Below are 15,818 nucleotides of genomic sequence, written 5' to 3'. Positions count from 1 at the left end.
ATTGAGGACCTTCGCCCCCAAAACAATATAGCCGAAGCTGAGTTTCCTTTGGTTCTAAATCTTGTGACGATATTGTATAACATCCCATCCACGGGCAAATATTTTACAATTATTGATTTGAATAAAGCATTCTTTTCGTTTCCCCTCCATGAACACTCACAAGATTTTACTTCCTTTTTGTATAGAAATGCGCGCCTGAAACATACTTGTTTGCCCCAGGGGTACTGTGAGTCACCTTAAATCTTTAACATAGTCCTCCAAATAGACTTGGGTAATGTCCAACTCGAAAATGTAATAATTCAGTACGTGGATGACATTCTGGTGTGTAGTGAGACAGAAGAAAGATGTAGAGAAGACTCAGTTAAACTCATGACCATACTCTCAGACAAAGGATATGAGGTAGACAAGGAGAAAGTACAATATTGTCAGTAAGAAGTGTTGTACATAAGACAGTTGATTTCTCACGAAGAGAGAAAAGTGACACCTGAAAGAGCAGAAGCAATCAGAAAGAGCTGTGAAAGAAAAGAGGGTGCTCCATGTCACCAATGGATTTGCTGTGGCGACGGGACAGCACCGGTAAGGTTGTAATGCCAAAAAGGTATTGACCGTGGCTCTGGAACAACTTCACCACCCTGCCTAAGTATCGAAAGAGCATGTGGCTGAAGGAATAAGTGAGGATTGGTTTGTGGCAAGTTTAACTGAATATGTGGCTTAATTTGTAAATAATTGTATGACATGTCAAAGGTTCGCAACTGGGCACACTTTAAAAGTGGTGCAAGGGAGTTTGCCGCGTCCGGAGGGGCCCTTCCGGCACTTGCATATGGATATATCGATATGCAAAACAGATGTACCTCTTACAGGTTTATGCTTGTTGTGGTATGTCCGTTTTCATGTTGGCTTGAGGCTGATCTTAGTGCCCGTAATGATGCCCGCTCAGCTGCTAAGTTTCTAATAAGGGAGATGTTTCTAAAATGGGGAATCAAAGATGAAATTCGCTCTGACAATGCTCAGCATTTTGCAAATGATTTGATTGGGGAGATAACTGCACTCTTAGGAATCAGACACAAACGATGTACCATTTACTGCCCTGAGGCCAACGGTGTGGCTGTATGAATGAATATTTACTAAAAAGCAGCTTAGCAAAGCTAACCTCTACGCTTGGCATGTCCTGGCTTTACTACTTGCCTCTTGCTCTCTTTGCTTTGCGTGATACGCCTGGAGCAGATCATCATCTGACTCCACTTGAAATTGTTACTGGTTGGAGAATTTATGCACCTATTTCTCCGGCACGTACAATTCCGGCCGTCAATTCCTCTGCTAACATCTTGGGGGAGGAGTTCATGTATACCTCACTGAACTTACCAAGTCCCTTAAATGCATATCCCAAAAGAGCAACATAAGGACACGAACTGAGCAGCGAGAATTCCAAAAAGGGACTTTCAACAAGCAGCACTACTATACCATGGTGATAAGGTACTCATCAAAAATCACATTCGGAAGTGGAAGGAAGAACGCTTCACTGGGCCATACATAGTGACTTACGCCACACCAACAGCAGTCAAGGACCTCGGATGCCAAGGATGGGTTCAAATCAGCGACGTACGCATGGACAAGAGCACCAGCTCCCCTGGAGAAAAGGGGCAGACAGCTTTCATTACATTTCTTTTCAGCTAAAAGACTTTACAGAAGACCAACAAATGGAGAAGGAGTGGGAATTTTTCAGGACAATGTTTTTATAGATAAACGACGAACAATTTGTGCTTTTTGGATGATTTTAATGATAGTGTTGATTAGTATAGGAATAATATGGCTATTGTGTTCTTTATTTATCAAAAGAAATTTTGCAACTTTAAAAAATAATGTGAAGAGAAACAAAAGAAGTGTTTTAAATGAAGAAGAGTTCGATCATGACACTGAAAAGGGCAGGACCTAACATCTGAGAATGTCTGGTATGATGAAATGTTACTATTGGGAAGGGAAGAAGCCAACGGCACATGTTACGTTTGCTCGCTAATCCCACACGTAATAGGAGCACACAAGCTCTTCCTGCCCAAAGTCATATCATATGAGGAAGCAGGATGCTTAATGCACCTATCCCTCTGCAAAGCTAGGGGTCTTTTCCAGGGTACAGTGGGTGGATGAAGGGGCGGAATTGTATGCAGACAACTATGTGCAACTCGATCGCATAGCCCAAAACAGTGAAACTAAAAAGCTGGTAATAGAATATATAACTGAAGGTTCTAAAAGGGGGTAAAAAATGGTTAATGAGCATAAACAACTGCTGTGTACTATAACGCTTACCTGGACTCCACAGAAGCGTAATGACATTCAACCCCCTTTTGGTCTGCTAACGGAGCTTTGGAATTCCTTTTCTGTCAGGAAAGAAATACAACAAGAAAGGAACTGCTATAAAATGAGTGGTGACTGTAAGGATTCTATGTCTATATTACCTTCTCCCTAAAACTGAGACCCAAAATAATCTCACCTGTGTTTTATGTTTTGATAGCTCTCCATACTGCTATCATACAGGGGTGCGTAGATGTAATGACCCTGAAGTTTGGATGGCGTAGACAAAGAAAGACTCTGAGGTAAAAGTCTTTTAAAAGTTCACAAGTCTCTTATATGAATCAATGAGCAAGTCTTTTTATCTTGTTTTATCTTGTTTTTTCTGTGAAAATGTACGTTCTATCTAAGTTAGAGAGATCTCTCGTGCTAACTAAATGTTTCTTCTTTATAGGGAGATTCTTGAAGAAAAGAAGACTTCAATGTAGCAGAGAAATTGATGTTGCCTGAAGAATGGTTGAGCGCGTAATCATGAAGCGAGAGTGCTAAACTAGCGTATGTTCATCTTGACAGAAAAAAACGCTACAACCATCTACTTCAAAGCGCGGTTATAAACTGCAAGGTAAATAAACTCTGTGGAGCTTCAGGTAAGTATGCAGTAGACATTATCTTTTCTGTTAACTGGTAATGTTCATACTTTAATTATGTACCTTTGTGTTTTGCAGGACTTCGGAATACGGAGAAAACTCTTGGAAGATGATGTGTTTGCAGGTGAAGGCTGCTGACTGAAGAGGAACTGTGACAAAAAGAAATTATTTAACTGGAAAGCTGCGCCAGAAGGAAAACTGCAGTCATGTAACTCTTGTCTGCGGTCGATAGATATTCTGTAAATTCTTCAAACTATTGATATTACTTTTCTTTGGTTTCCACAGGTTCCGTGAGCTGAGGCACTGATAGCGTAACACTGCTGTTAGCGAATCAAATGTGAAGCGCCCGTTACAGCGGAGGCGTGGCTTAAGTAGTCCACAATGTTCAATGTCTAGACTACTTCTGCTGCTTTGTCTCTGACCCCCTGGGCGGCCATCTTTTTGGGTTTCGGGAAACTATTGCATTCCTATGGGAGTCTATGATTATTCATTGCTGTGTATCGTGTGCATGCCAGGTGTGCCAAGCTAACACCCACCTCAGAACTACTGATCTCTGTAATGAATCCCTCCTGACCTGGATTCTTGACTCAGGATTATGAATCTGAGATGTGATCATGACAGCCACCCCCCGCCCCCCCCAAGGACTATGAATCTGAGATGTGATCATGACAGTTTCCCCCCCCCAAGGCTCCATGACATATACAGACAAGGAAGGATATAGCATTCCCTGGTGTCACACAAGACCATTGATGAGAATAAAGGGAGCAGTGTGGTACAGTGGAATATGGGAAGGGGGAATAATGCAATGCCGTGCTGAAGGTTTGGTAGGATTCGAATTAAGTGTGGCCTTTAAGGTGAATGACAGTTGCAGGCCAGTTTGGGGAAAACATGTACATGCTGTAACCTTGTTAAACAAAACTCATCAACGAGTATACATAAAGAGCTTTACACAGTTCCCATTGTGTTTCAGGTCCAGTGGGTCAGTTCATTTGGGCACTAACTACGGCTGTGCGAAAGTGATGAAGAGTGTGGCACTGTCGCAGGAGACAGCTACAATAATGAGCGTATGGTGGGCCTGTGGATTGAAGGCCTACACCCAGTTCCCTCCTGATTGGGGCGGTCTATGTGCACTTGTCACACTGCACAGCCCTGTCCTGGTGGTGCCCCAAGACAACAGCAATATGGGGTGTTCATTGAGAAAAGAATCAATTGAGCTGAAAGAGAAAGTGTTATAGCACAATAAGGAACAAGCAATGCGAGAAGTACATAGAAAAAGGAAACGTGACAATAAATATCAGTCAGAAAAGAGTACAGAAAGCCTGGAAGCAATTCCAATGGAGTGTCATGACCCGTGACCCAAAACCCCACTGGCATAGTCACATGCCAGGTAGGGTTAGGACTCAGGGTTCACTTGGGGCCCCTAGGGCCTTGCATTATCATCATAGACTCTCCTGGAGTCAGTCCTGGCGCCTTTGGCTCATGTTCAGTTTGGGACATTGTCTTGAAGGAACTACTTTTTCTGTGAAGGCCTGCAGCCAACATGGAGGCACCCACACAGTCTAGTTCCTAAGAACCAGACTGTGCGGTGCAGTGTTTTAGGGTGTGTAGCCCAGACTACTTTACCTGGACTACTTTACAGAGGGCTATATAAACCACACCCAAGCTACAGAATGTGCTTTGCGTTATTCTGCAGCCAGCAGCATGACGCTCATCGTGTTCAGAGACCAGCACCCGGCGATCCTTGAATAGCGGACCTGCAGAGGAGACAAAAGAACATCATTAGCAGTCTCTGCTTACCTGCAACTTTCCATCCGTCGATTCCTCTGCTCGCGGTCTTCCATCCAGTCGGCAGCATCATCAGGACACCACGCACGCACCGGAACGAAGCACCTGGAGGGAGAGAGAAAGAAGGACAACGTTAAAACAGGTTACTCACGGCATGCACGGCAGTAATCACAAAATCCTCACCTGGCTGGGCATTTCTTGACCTGTTCCGCTCCGGAAATCTTCACACGACCAGAAAGACCATCGTGATCTGAAAAGGAATAAAGAATACAGGCTAGCAAGAAAAGACATTACAGCGCCGCACTTCGCGCTTAACCTACCATCCATCATACGCTCTTGCGTCCATCATCCTGATGCAGATTGATCCAAGTAGTGCACCCATCGAACCTCCGTGCTCCTAACGGAAACAAACAAAGAAAAGACATTAATAGCAAGAAAGGAAAGCAAAGACATTTTAAGGCTGCTATAACCAGACTTACCTCCTTAAAGACACTTGAATGGGTTAGCACCAGTGAAGTTAACTCGGTCGCTTCAACCCGCAGAAAACTACGCGCCCCTGCACAGAAGGCAGGACGGAGAGCACGCCAGACATCATAACAAGGTGAGGAGTGGGCCATGAGGTCGAGTCCAGGGGGCTGGTGGGAGGAAACAAAATCTTTTCCTAAGTCCAGTCCTCCTGCGTTTTCAGGCCCGACCGCCATAGAAGGCATCGTCCAGAATCGGGAAGGTCCAGGGTGAATCCGGCAACCAGGGCATAAGGGCGTCCCCGTGGATACCAGGTGAGCGTAACATAGAGTACCGGTTATTCTCAAAAGCGATCACTTCCTTTGTTTCCTTATTGTTACGAGGAGTACAGAGTACTGCCAATGCTAAATGGTTGCAGTTAACGTGGTACGAGTTACTGTGATTGGCGAACTCAACAGTAAAAGGCCTGAATGAATTAAAGGAAGAACTAAGGGCACGGCATCTTCTGACACTTCAGAATCCCTGTTTTCGATCTACTCACTGCCATGGGGGAAAGGGCCTTTGCTAAAAAATCGGCAGCAGTTGATGCACTGTAGTACCCGATGAAGATGCACCAAATAGAACTTTGCAAGCTGCTATCATTGAAATACAGACACTCCATGAGAAGATGTCAAATGAAGCGAATGGAGCGCAAACAAACGCTTGGCTGGACACCCTTTTTGCCTGGGTACCGACTTTGCTCTCAGGAGTGTTTAAAGTGACTGCCCCTGCATTGGTCTTCATGCTCGTCACCTTCTGCATTGGCAAAAGTATTTTGAGACTTTATACTAACAAACGAAGAGGAAGGTTTATGCTGCCCCTGAGTGTTGAAAGGGTTAATAAGAAAGAGAAGGGCACTAATGAACTAATTGGGGAAAATACAGAGGAAGAGATTGATGATTGGATGACAGCACAGCCTGTGGATTTAGAAAATTATGTGGAATTTTGGATATCATGTCTTAAGGATGGACAGGGGTGTATATGGGTGGTGGGAAACAGTTGATAGTTGGAAAGAATGTGGGGGTGACATGACAAGGCTAAAAAAGATATGGATTCATAAAAATGCAGTAGCAGAAGAGGGACTGGGGCGGGAAAAAATAGTTACTTATTGATAAATCAATAAAAGGGAGGAATAATGTAATGGAAATGCAAACTTTTCACAGAAAAAAAGTTGAGGGAATAGCCACTAAAAGGGGAGGGGGTGTCATTTACAGCTAAATCATTTTAGGTGCCTAACCTGCAAAGGGCCTAAACAATTGAATTATAAGTGGATAGCATAAAAATGATAAAGATAGGTTACAGGTGGGGTGGCGTGGCTATCCAGCCATGGAGTAGGACGTGATTTCCTGTGAGCTCCTGCAAATCCGAAACAGATCTGCTGTAAATGATGTCAGATGTCACCCGTAATCCCTGAAACCATAGACATGGGTGCCTAAAGGTGTGTTGCACATTAGCTGGAATTTGTGCTGGCAGCGAGACAAAGGTTCGAGCAGAACGAAGCCTGCCGAGAAGCGGATGATAAAGGACAAAGGAAACAAGATGGCGGATCCAGACATTGGGACCGAAAAAATTAACAGTGGACCTGCATGTCCTCCGCTTATGCCCTGCAACTGATATACGGGCAAAGGTCTGCAAATTAAACCCATCAGGCCCACAGTGCATGCTGCAGCCAAATACCAGGAATAAAGCTAAGGACTGCCTTGCGGACCGGATGCGGCTCACCCGCGAGTGAGGAGAGCACACGCAGGGAGCATACGCAGGGAGCACCCGTAACTGACCCTGTGCATTGCCGAAGACTTAACAAAAACAGCACCTGAATCCGCGGCCCGTTTGGACCGCTGCTGGAGGGATCTGTGTGGGCAAGCTGCTACGGGCAATTCGACAAGAAACACCCTACGCTGGAAGTAGCCGACGTGCATGGAGGCTACACGGCAGTGAAGCACTCGGTTGGCCGTACGCCGTGCGCAACATCGCATGCATCCGACGAGATGGTATGTGTTCTGGAGACAGGGCGAATACAGAAGTTGGTCAATAATTATAACTGACTAAGCCCCCATAGGATACAAAATAGGATACAAAATAACAAGCTGAAAGAGCCAAAAGGAAGCAGCCCGGCTCATAAACGTTGCCACGTTCGAAGAAGAACGGGGAGGAGACCAAAGGGAGTGGTGTTCATGTGTCATCGGTGGATGTTGCAACGAAACAAACGCATCCAGGCACGAGATAAGGGTTACTCAATGTGTGACATTTAAGCACCCAGCCACAAGATGAGAAAACTGATGAGGTGCCCAATGTGCAGAAACAAAGTATAATGCGGCTGACAAGCACAAAGAAACGCTAACTATAATAAAGACCTACAGAGGCTGGAGCTGCAGGTATAGACACCGGCAACAAGGCCTGGGTGGGGAGAGGCGCATGATAAGAGATATCTTGCTTGTAGTGGGGACATATAACACAGGCATGCAACGCCGTACCCTCCTGAGAGGCACCCAGCGACCAACATAGTTACTGCACTATTGCCCTGAATGCTGCTACTGGAGTCCAATCGGTACTGATACACGCACTAACTGAGGACTTGGAGTCTGCTTCAGCGGGCACCCGAGTCTGTGTGTACCCCTAAGGCTGGGGTGCACAACATACGGCCTGCGAGCCAAATGCGGCCCTCCATCCTGTGATATGCGGCCCACCAACAGTGTTTACTTTTGTAATGAGATACGGCCCACTTCAAACAATTGGTCGCATTTCATTACATAAGTAAACTGCTGACAGGGACTGTCTGCACCTCTACCCAAAGCGGCTATTAACATGATCTTTATCTCCTTTACAATGTATGCCCCCCATCCTTTGTTTAGAATGAAAAGCAGTCTGAGTGAGGGGGGCGGGAGGGGCAGGGGGTGCATACATGATAATGGAGATAAAGATACGGTTAATAGTCGCTAATTATCAAAAGACGGGGAGCCAGCAGTCTCCCTTGTGTATTATTTACTGTGCGGATGATTCTTTTGATTCTTTTGGAATAAAGCACCTGGGCCATTTCTTTTGTGGCATACGGGTAGCCAAATCTTCAATAACGTGTCAGCAGTTCATTACACTACGTGCAGGCAGTTAAAACGATGACTCCAGTGTAAATCATTTTTGGAAGGCTAAATTGGACGGGATTGCAGTGCGTGCAGAGTGTGTTTAGCTAACTGCAATAACGGGGTTATTGAGGCCTTTTCGCAATCCCTAGGTTACCAGTTACAAAAAAGCTTACAGTACTGCATCAAGAGAGAACTCTGTGACAGCCCAGGGAGGGCCGCATATGAGGTCCAAAGTTGCACTGACCAATAGGGTAATGCCCAATAGGCCCACACACCAGGCCAGCATAAACTGGTTTCGGGGCCTATGTAGGCCATTTAACCTATACAGTCCAGTTCGCTGATGGTGGTTTCAAAGAATATTGCTGGCTTAATGTGTTGAAACTACAACATTTTTAAACCATTTTTTAAAATTTAAATGGCCTCACATGTGAGCAAAACAAATTGTGGTTTGTGATTGTGTGCCAACCTTGTGTATGACTGCCTGGGCTTGAGGATCAGCTGTCAGAGTCTTGCTTACAAAGAAGGATTCATTGCTACTCAGCAGGGAGCTGAAACACTGCATGCCTGCTGAGTAGCAATGAATCCTTCTTTGTAAGAAAGTAGCTGGCATGGAGAAACTATTGTTGAATGACAACGAGGTGGCACTTCTGTTTTCCCCAACAAAAGCCAAGCAGACCAGCCACTCAGGACAGTGCAGCCCAGGAGGGTGTGCATGAACTGCTGCAGACCTGCCACATGTTGAAGAACTCTCGCAGGAGAAAATGGGGAAAATGCTAGAAAATAGTGGACTGAAAGGTGGTGCGGGTTGCACCCCTGCCATTCAAGCAGAATGCTCCCTGATCCCCTCTGCATAGCAATGTGTGTGTGCGAGAGGAGAGAGAAAGGGTGATCATGTGAGAGTGGACAGAGTGTGGGCGTAAGCGAGATACAGAAAATGATGACAAAGAGATAGGGGAAGCGACAGAGGCAAAATAGAGATGAAGAAAGATGGACATAAGCGGTTGTCAGGTCTTTATTGTTGTGAAGATTAGAGAGACCTCTGTCCGCAAGTACCCCACAGAGAGAACGTAAATACACTCTGTGCGATCCTTGAGGCCACAGGTGGGAGATGCTCGAAGCCCGGAACAGCGGAACGCTGGAACCCCAAGGCCACTGTAAAGCAAAATGCCAGTTAGCACCAAACAATCACAGTGACAATACCAGAGTACATAAAAATAACTGTAATAGTCTTACTTAACAGGGGTAGAGAAGTAGCACCTAACCCCAGGTGACTTTAGGGAGTGATTCCGCGTGGGCATGTGAGCGGGAACCCAGATGGAAGTCGGGTGAGCAGTGATGACTCACAATCGTGTGTACCAAAACACTGACTGGCCCACCTGTAGCTGAAGCGTGGAGAAAACAAGAGGTTCCGTGATAATTATCCTGGAGTTGTCAAGGTATTCCAAGAAGAACAGATGCAGGACGCCAAGGCAAAAAGGGGTAATCCAAAAGAAGTCCATGTTGCAAATCCAAGGTCAAGTATTCCGTGAGGTCGAGCACAAAGTCACAACAGAAGCACAAATCCAAATCAAGTCCGTGAGAGAGTTCCGAGGTCGAGAGGTCAGTGATGCATAAAAAACAATGAACGCCGTACAGAGCTCCAAGGAACAGTTGTGAAGCAAGGAGTCGCGGGCGAATCACTGTTTAAATATCAAACGCTTCCATGCACGTGACGCCCTGTCGTGACACGTGACCGGGACCCAAGCACCACGTGACGCGATCGTCCAGGTAAGTTTTCCCCCATATGCCATGGCAACTGCCAATGAAGGAAGGGAGATAAGTGGGGCCGGACACTGCGCCCGCCGCGTCCCTAATGGGTGACACGGCCCCGAGGAAAACGGGGAACCAACCGCTCAAGTGACCCCCGCCCTATGTGAGTATGAGAGGAGGGCAATACGGGGCCTGAGGGCACTATGGGACACCTAGATGTAGTAGAGACAGGTGTGGAAGTGAGGTGTGTGCGAGACGGGAGCGTGACAGAGCCCCCCCCAAAGGCCCACGACCCCGTGGGCAAGAAGGATGGTCCCTATGGAAACGAGAGACGAGATGGGGAGCATGGACATCCCCAGCAGAAACCCAGGAGCGCTCTTCTGGACCATAGCCCTCCCAATCCACCAACTATTGCAAGCAACCCCCGAACACACGAGACCCCAAAATGGCAGACACCACAAACACATCAGGGGACGCAGGAGAGACCGGGGCAGCCGAGGAGCGGAGACGGGTAGGACCGGGACAAGGTTTGAGCAAGGAGTTGTGAAACACCGGGTGGATCCGCCAAGAACCAGGGACCCGGAGCCGATCAGCCACGGGATTGACTACACGGGAGACCACATAAGGACCAACAAACTGGGGCAAGAGCTTGCAGCACCCCGGCAATCTGAGATGGCGAGTGGACAGCCAGACCTTATGCCCCACAGAATGGCCCGGGGATGGAGACCGCTTTCGGTCCGCCACGGATTTTGAAGAAGCCTGAGCCTCCATGAGATGAACCAGAGTCTGCGAGTGGACAGCAGGCAAATTCCGGGCACAGGCAGTAGCGGCAGGATTACCAGAGAGTGAGAAATCAGGGACAGGCAGGACCCGAGGATGCTGACCATAAAGGGCGTAGAACGGGGAGAAGCCAGTGGAAGAATGCATAGCGTTGTTGTACGCGAACTCAGCCAGATGCAGAACACAAAACCATGACTGTTGATGCTGAAGCGTCAAACAACGCAGGTATTGCTCCATGGTTTGGTTGACCTGCTCGGTCTGCCCGTCCGTCTCTGGATGGTAAGCCGGGGAGTAACGAGAGTCAATCCCCATCAATTTAGTCAAGGCTTGCCAGAAGCGTGAGGTAAACTGGGAACCCCTATCGGCACCAACACAGAAGGCAACCCAAACAGGTAGACCACAGACTTGAAAAACAACCCCGCTACAACAGGAGCGGAAGGAATGCCTGCACAGGGAATGAACCGTGCCATCTTCGTAAAGGCATCCACCACCACCCAGATGGAGTCAAATCCCTGCACCCTTGGTAGATCTGTCACAAAGTCCATGGAGAGGGTATGCCACGGTTTTGGGGTTATGGGTAGCGGTCGTAGTAGGCCCAATGGACGTCCCTTCCGGTGCCTCCATTGGGCACAGACAGAGCAAGTGTTTACGTAACATTCGACGTCCCATCTCATGGAAGGCCACCAACACCAGCGCTTTAGGAGAGACAACGTCCTTCTCTGACCAGGATGACCATGTAAGGCTAGATCATGAGACCACTCCAGTGCGATATTACGGGCATCTGTTGTGGGCAAAAGCAGTCTCTCCTGTACAAAAGGTAAGCCATCCTGGAAAACAGGGTTCCATTCTGAGAGCGGGTCTGGATGAGTGGATACCCAAGTCGAATAGAGTCCAGGAGGGGTAGGGGTGGAGTACAAAGACACACAACGTTTCTTTTGTCCAACAGGGACTCAGGGTATACAGGAAGTGAAACGCCCCCAGGGGAGCGGGACAGGGCATCGGCCTTCCCATGAGTGACACCTGACCGATGTTTGATTTGGAAATCGTAAGCAGCAAAAAACAAGTGCCACCTAACTTGTCTACTGTTAACACACTTGAGTGAGGTCAGGTCTTGGAGGTTTTGGTAATCCGAAAACACAGTTGTTCGGTGTTTCGCACCCAAGAGGTGGTGACGCCACACTTGGAAGGCGTCTTTCACTGCCAATAACTCTTTTTCGGTAACTGTATAGTGGCTTTCAGTGGGGGTGAATTTGCGAGAATGGAATGCGACGGGATGCAACCGGCCTGTGGAGGGACATTCTTGAGATAAAATCGCCCCCAAAGCAAATGAGGATGCGTCCGCCTCGTCTATTAATGGCAGCTCTGGGTCAGGATGCTGAAGGACCGGGGCAGTGGTGAAAGCCGTTTTTAGCGTGTGAAAGGCATGCTGATGTTCCTCCGACGAATGAAACGGAACATGAGGGCTAGTCAACGCAGTGAGGGGTGCCACAATGGAGGAGAACCCAAAAATAAAACGCCTATAAAAATTGGCAAAGCCCAAAAATGACTGTAATGCTTTGAGGTTAGTCGGTGTTGGCCAGTCCAACAGAGCCCTCACTTTGGTCTGATTCATGGCTAAACCGTTTGGCGTGATATGGAAACCCAAAAACTCGACATTGTCGACGTGGAACTGGCATTTCTCAGGTTTTGCAAAAAGAGAATGTATCTGTAACCGGGACAGGACTTCTCGAACATGCAATATATGTTCCTCCATACTTTGTGAAAATATGAGGATGTCGTCCAAATAGACAACCATGAACACATCCAATATGTCACTAAAAACCTCATTCATGAAACGCTGAAACGTGGCTGGGGCATTGCAGAGCCCAAACGGCATGACCATGTATTCGTAAAGCCCATAACGAGTACAAAAAGCAGTCTTCCACTCGTCCCCTTTTTGGACACGGACCAGATTGTAGGCTCCCCTGAGATCTCATTTATTATACATGGAAGCATGCGTGAGGCGATCAAGCAAAGGCGTTATAAGGGGTATGGGATACCGGTCTTTCTTAGTGATGGCATTAAGTCGGCGATAGTCCACACAGGGCCGAAGGTCTCCTTCTTTCTTGGGGACAAAGAATATCTGACTGGCTGCTGGTGACGAGGAAGGGCGTCTGTGACCCAGATGTAAGGATTTCTGTACGTAGGATCTCAACGCCTGTTCCTCAGAAGGGGACAGCGAATAGATACGACCAGTCGGGACTGTGGAATCAGGAAGCAGATATATGGGACAGTCATAAGGTCTATGAGGAGGTTGGACCTCAGAGGACCCTTGATCAAAGACATCCCGGAAGTCTTGGTGGGGTTCAGGAATGCCCCTGACCACTAGACCCACCACATGAAGGTCCACTGAAGAGGCCTGGGGTTCTTCTGTGGTAAGTTGCGCAATAGTGCCCAAAGGTTGTGATGGTGTTTCATCGCCTTGAGATAACAAAAGGCAAAATTCCTGGCATATATCAGATTCGAAATGCACCGAGCCCATATTCCAGTCAATAAGCGGATTGTGTTGCTTCAACCATGGTATACCCAATATGAGACCAAATTGTGGCATGGCGTTTAACTCGAAACTGATAGTCTCCTTGTGAGTAGTGTGAATGATTAGAGTGAGAGGTGCGGTCTGCTGGTTAACGGGGCCAGATACCAGGGCAGTACCATCCACAGCCTGTATGGGCTTGGGGCACGTCTTGTTCACCAGCGGGAGGTTCAGGGACACGGCCAGAGTAATGTCAATGTAGTTCCCTGTGGCCCTGAATCAATAATGATGGCGACAGGATGTGTGATGTCTGGAGTGGGTTGGAGGACAGCCTGTACAACAATGGGCCTGATGCTGCCAAAAGTGGGTACTGCGTCCGGGGAGAAACAGGAGGCGCTTGATCCAGTCCCCGGATCTATGTTCGAGCTGCCGAAAACCCTGGTTCTTGGGTTTTGGACGATGTGGGCATTCCTTAACAAAATGACCGATTAAGCCACAATAGTAACAGGCGTTATCCACCCTCCTGCGCTCCCTTTCCGTTGAAGTGATTCGACTGCGGATCCCACCCACTTGCATAGGTTCCCCTGATGAATCAGAAGAGGAAGAGACAGAAGCCGATACAGAAGGACTAGAGAACCCAGCTTCGGCTCTTCGTTCAGAACGGCGTGCGTCGACCTGTAGAGCCAGATCCACAAGATCGGGGAACTGAGTTGGCAAGGAGGGGACAACCGTTAGGGCATCTTTCATGGTATTGCTCAAACCCCTATAGAATACCACCGCCTTCTTGTTTTCTGGCCATGAGGTTTCTGCTGATAATTTATTGAAATGAGTGATGTATTCTATGAGTGTACCTCTACCCTGATTTAGCTCCAAGAACTCCAAATCGCGAGATTGTACCTTGTGACGAGTGTCAAAGACTTGTGACATCTCCGTCACCAGAAGATCAAAGTCATACAAGGCAGGACTGTCACTTTCCAGAAGAGGCTTGGCCCAAGTAGCTGCAGTGCCTGCCAAATGTGACAGTGTAAAGGCTGCTTTAGTGGTGGAATCAGGAAAAGAGGTATGCCTACATAGAAAATGCAGTTTACATTGATTGAGAAAGGTACAGAACTTTCTGGGGTCCCCATGATATCTATCGGGAGCTGCCAACGGGAAAGGGGAAGGAAGTACCATAGGGATGGGATTCTGTAAGTTCAGAGCCTGAGGAGGGGGTGGAGGTGGTGGAGTTGTGTCCCCAAATTCGGCATCCAAGGGAGGGGGATGGTGAACACTCTGCAAGGAGTCTAAGGGCCTCATTACGTGGTGGGAGGTAAGGGATTACCGGCACCGGTCAGGGCACCGGTGCCGGTAATCCCTTACCTCCCTACTACGAGTTACCTTTGCGGGTCCTTCCTTAATGCCTGGTTTTTGCAGGCGTTAAGGACAGGACCCGAAAAGGGACTCTAGAGCTAATAACGTTACTGCAATTTGCTGTACCGTTATTAGCACCTTCCCCATTCCCATTGAGCCCTATGGGGGCTCAAATGGGAATGGGGAATGGCCCTGGTGAATGGGGAATTACCGGTTCCGCTGACCTCGGAATGGACCGGTAATTGCTCCATTCACCAGGGCAGAGTCGGAAGGGTTTTGGAGCTAATAGCTCCATGGCTACCTCCAACCTCGTAATGAGGCCCCAAGTATGGTGGATGGCTGTAGTAGCTGCGGCCATGTCGGCTCTTAGCACTGTGATCGCCTGAACCACAGCGGCCATGGGGTCTTCCGCGGAACCCTCCATAATCCACACGACAGTAGGGGTCACAGTCTGTCAGGTCTTGATTGTCGTGAAGATTAGAGAGACCTCTGTCCACAAGTACCCCACAGAGAGAACGTAAATACACTCTCTGTGCCATCCTTGAGGCCACAGGTGGGAGATGCTCAAAGCCTGTAACAGCGGAACACTGGAACCCCAAGGCCACTGTAAAGCAAAATGCCAGTTAGCACCAAACCATCACAGTGACAATACCAGAGTACATAAAAATAACTGTAATAGTCTTACTTAACAGGGGTAGAGAAGTAGCACGTAACCCCAGGTGACTTTAGGGAGTGATTCCGCGGGGCACGTGAGCGGGAACCCAGATGGAAGTCGGGTGAGCAGTGATGACTCACAGTCGTGTGTACCAAAACACTGACTGGCCCACCTGTAGCTGAAGCGTGGAGAAAACAAGAGGGTCCGTGATAATTATCCTGGAGTTGTCAAGGTATTCCAAGAAGAACAGATGCAGGGCACCAAGGCAAAAAGGGGTAATCCAAAAGAAGTCTGTGTTGCAAATCCGAGGTCAAGTATTCCGTGAGGTCGAGCACAAAGTCACAACAGAAGCACAAATCCAAATCAAGTCCGTGAGAGAGTTCCGAGGTCTAGAGGTCCGTGATGCATGAAAAACAATGAATGCCGTACAGAGCTCCAAGGAGCAGCGGTGAAGCAAGGAGTCACGGGCGAAT

This window comes from Ambystoma mexicanum, chromosome 4q, assembly GCF_040938575.1.
Source record: "Ambystoma mexicanum isolate Mex_15411 chromosome 4q, UKY_AmexF1_1, whole genome shotgun sequence".
Lineage (NCBI taxonomy): Eukaryota > Metazoa > Chordata > Amphibia > Caudata > Ambystomatidae > Ambystoma > Ambystoma mexicanum.
This window is presented reverse-complemented; position numbering follows the sequence as displayed.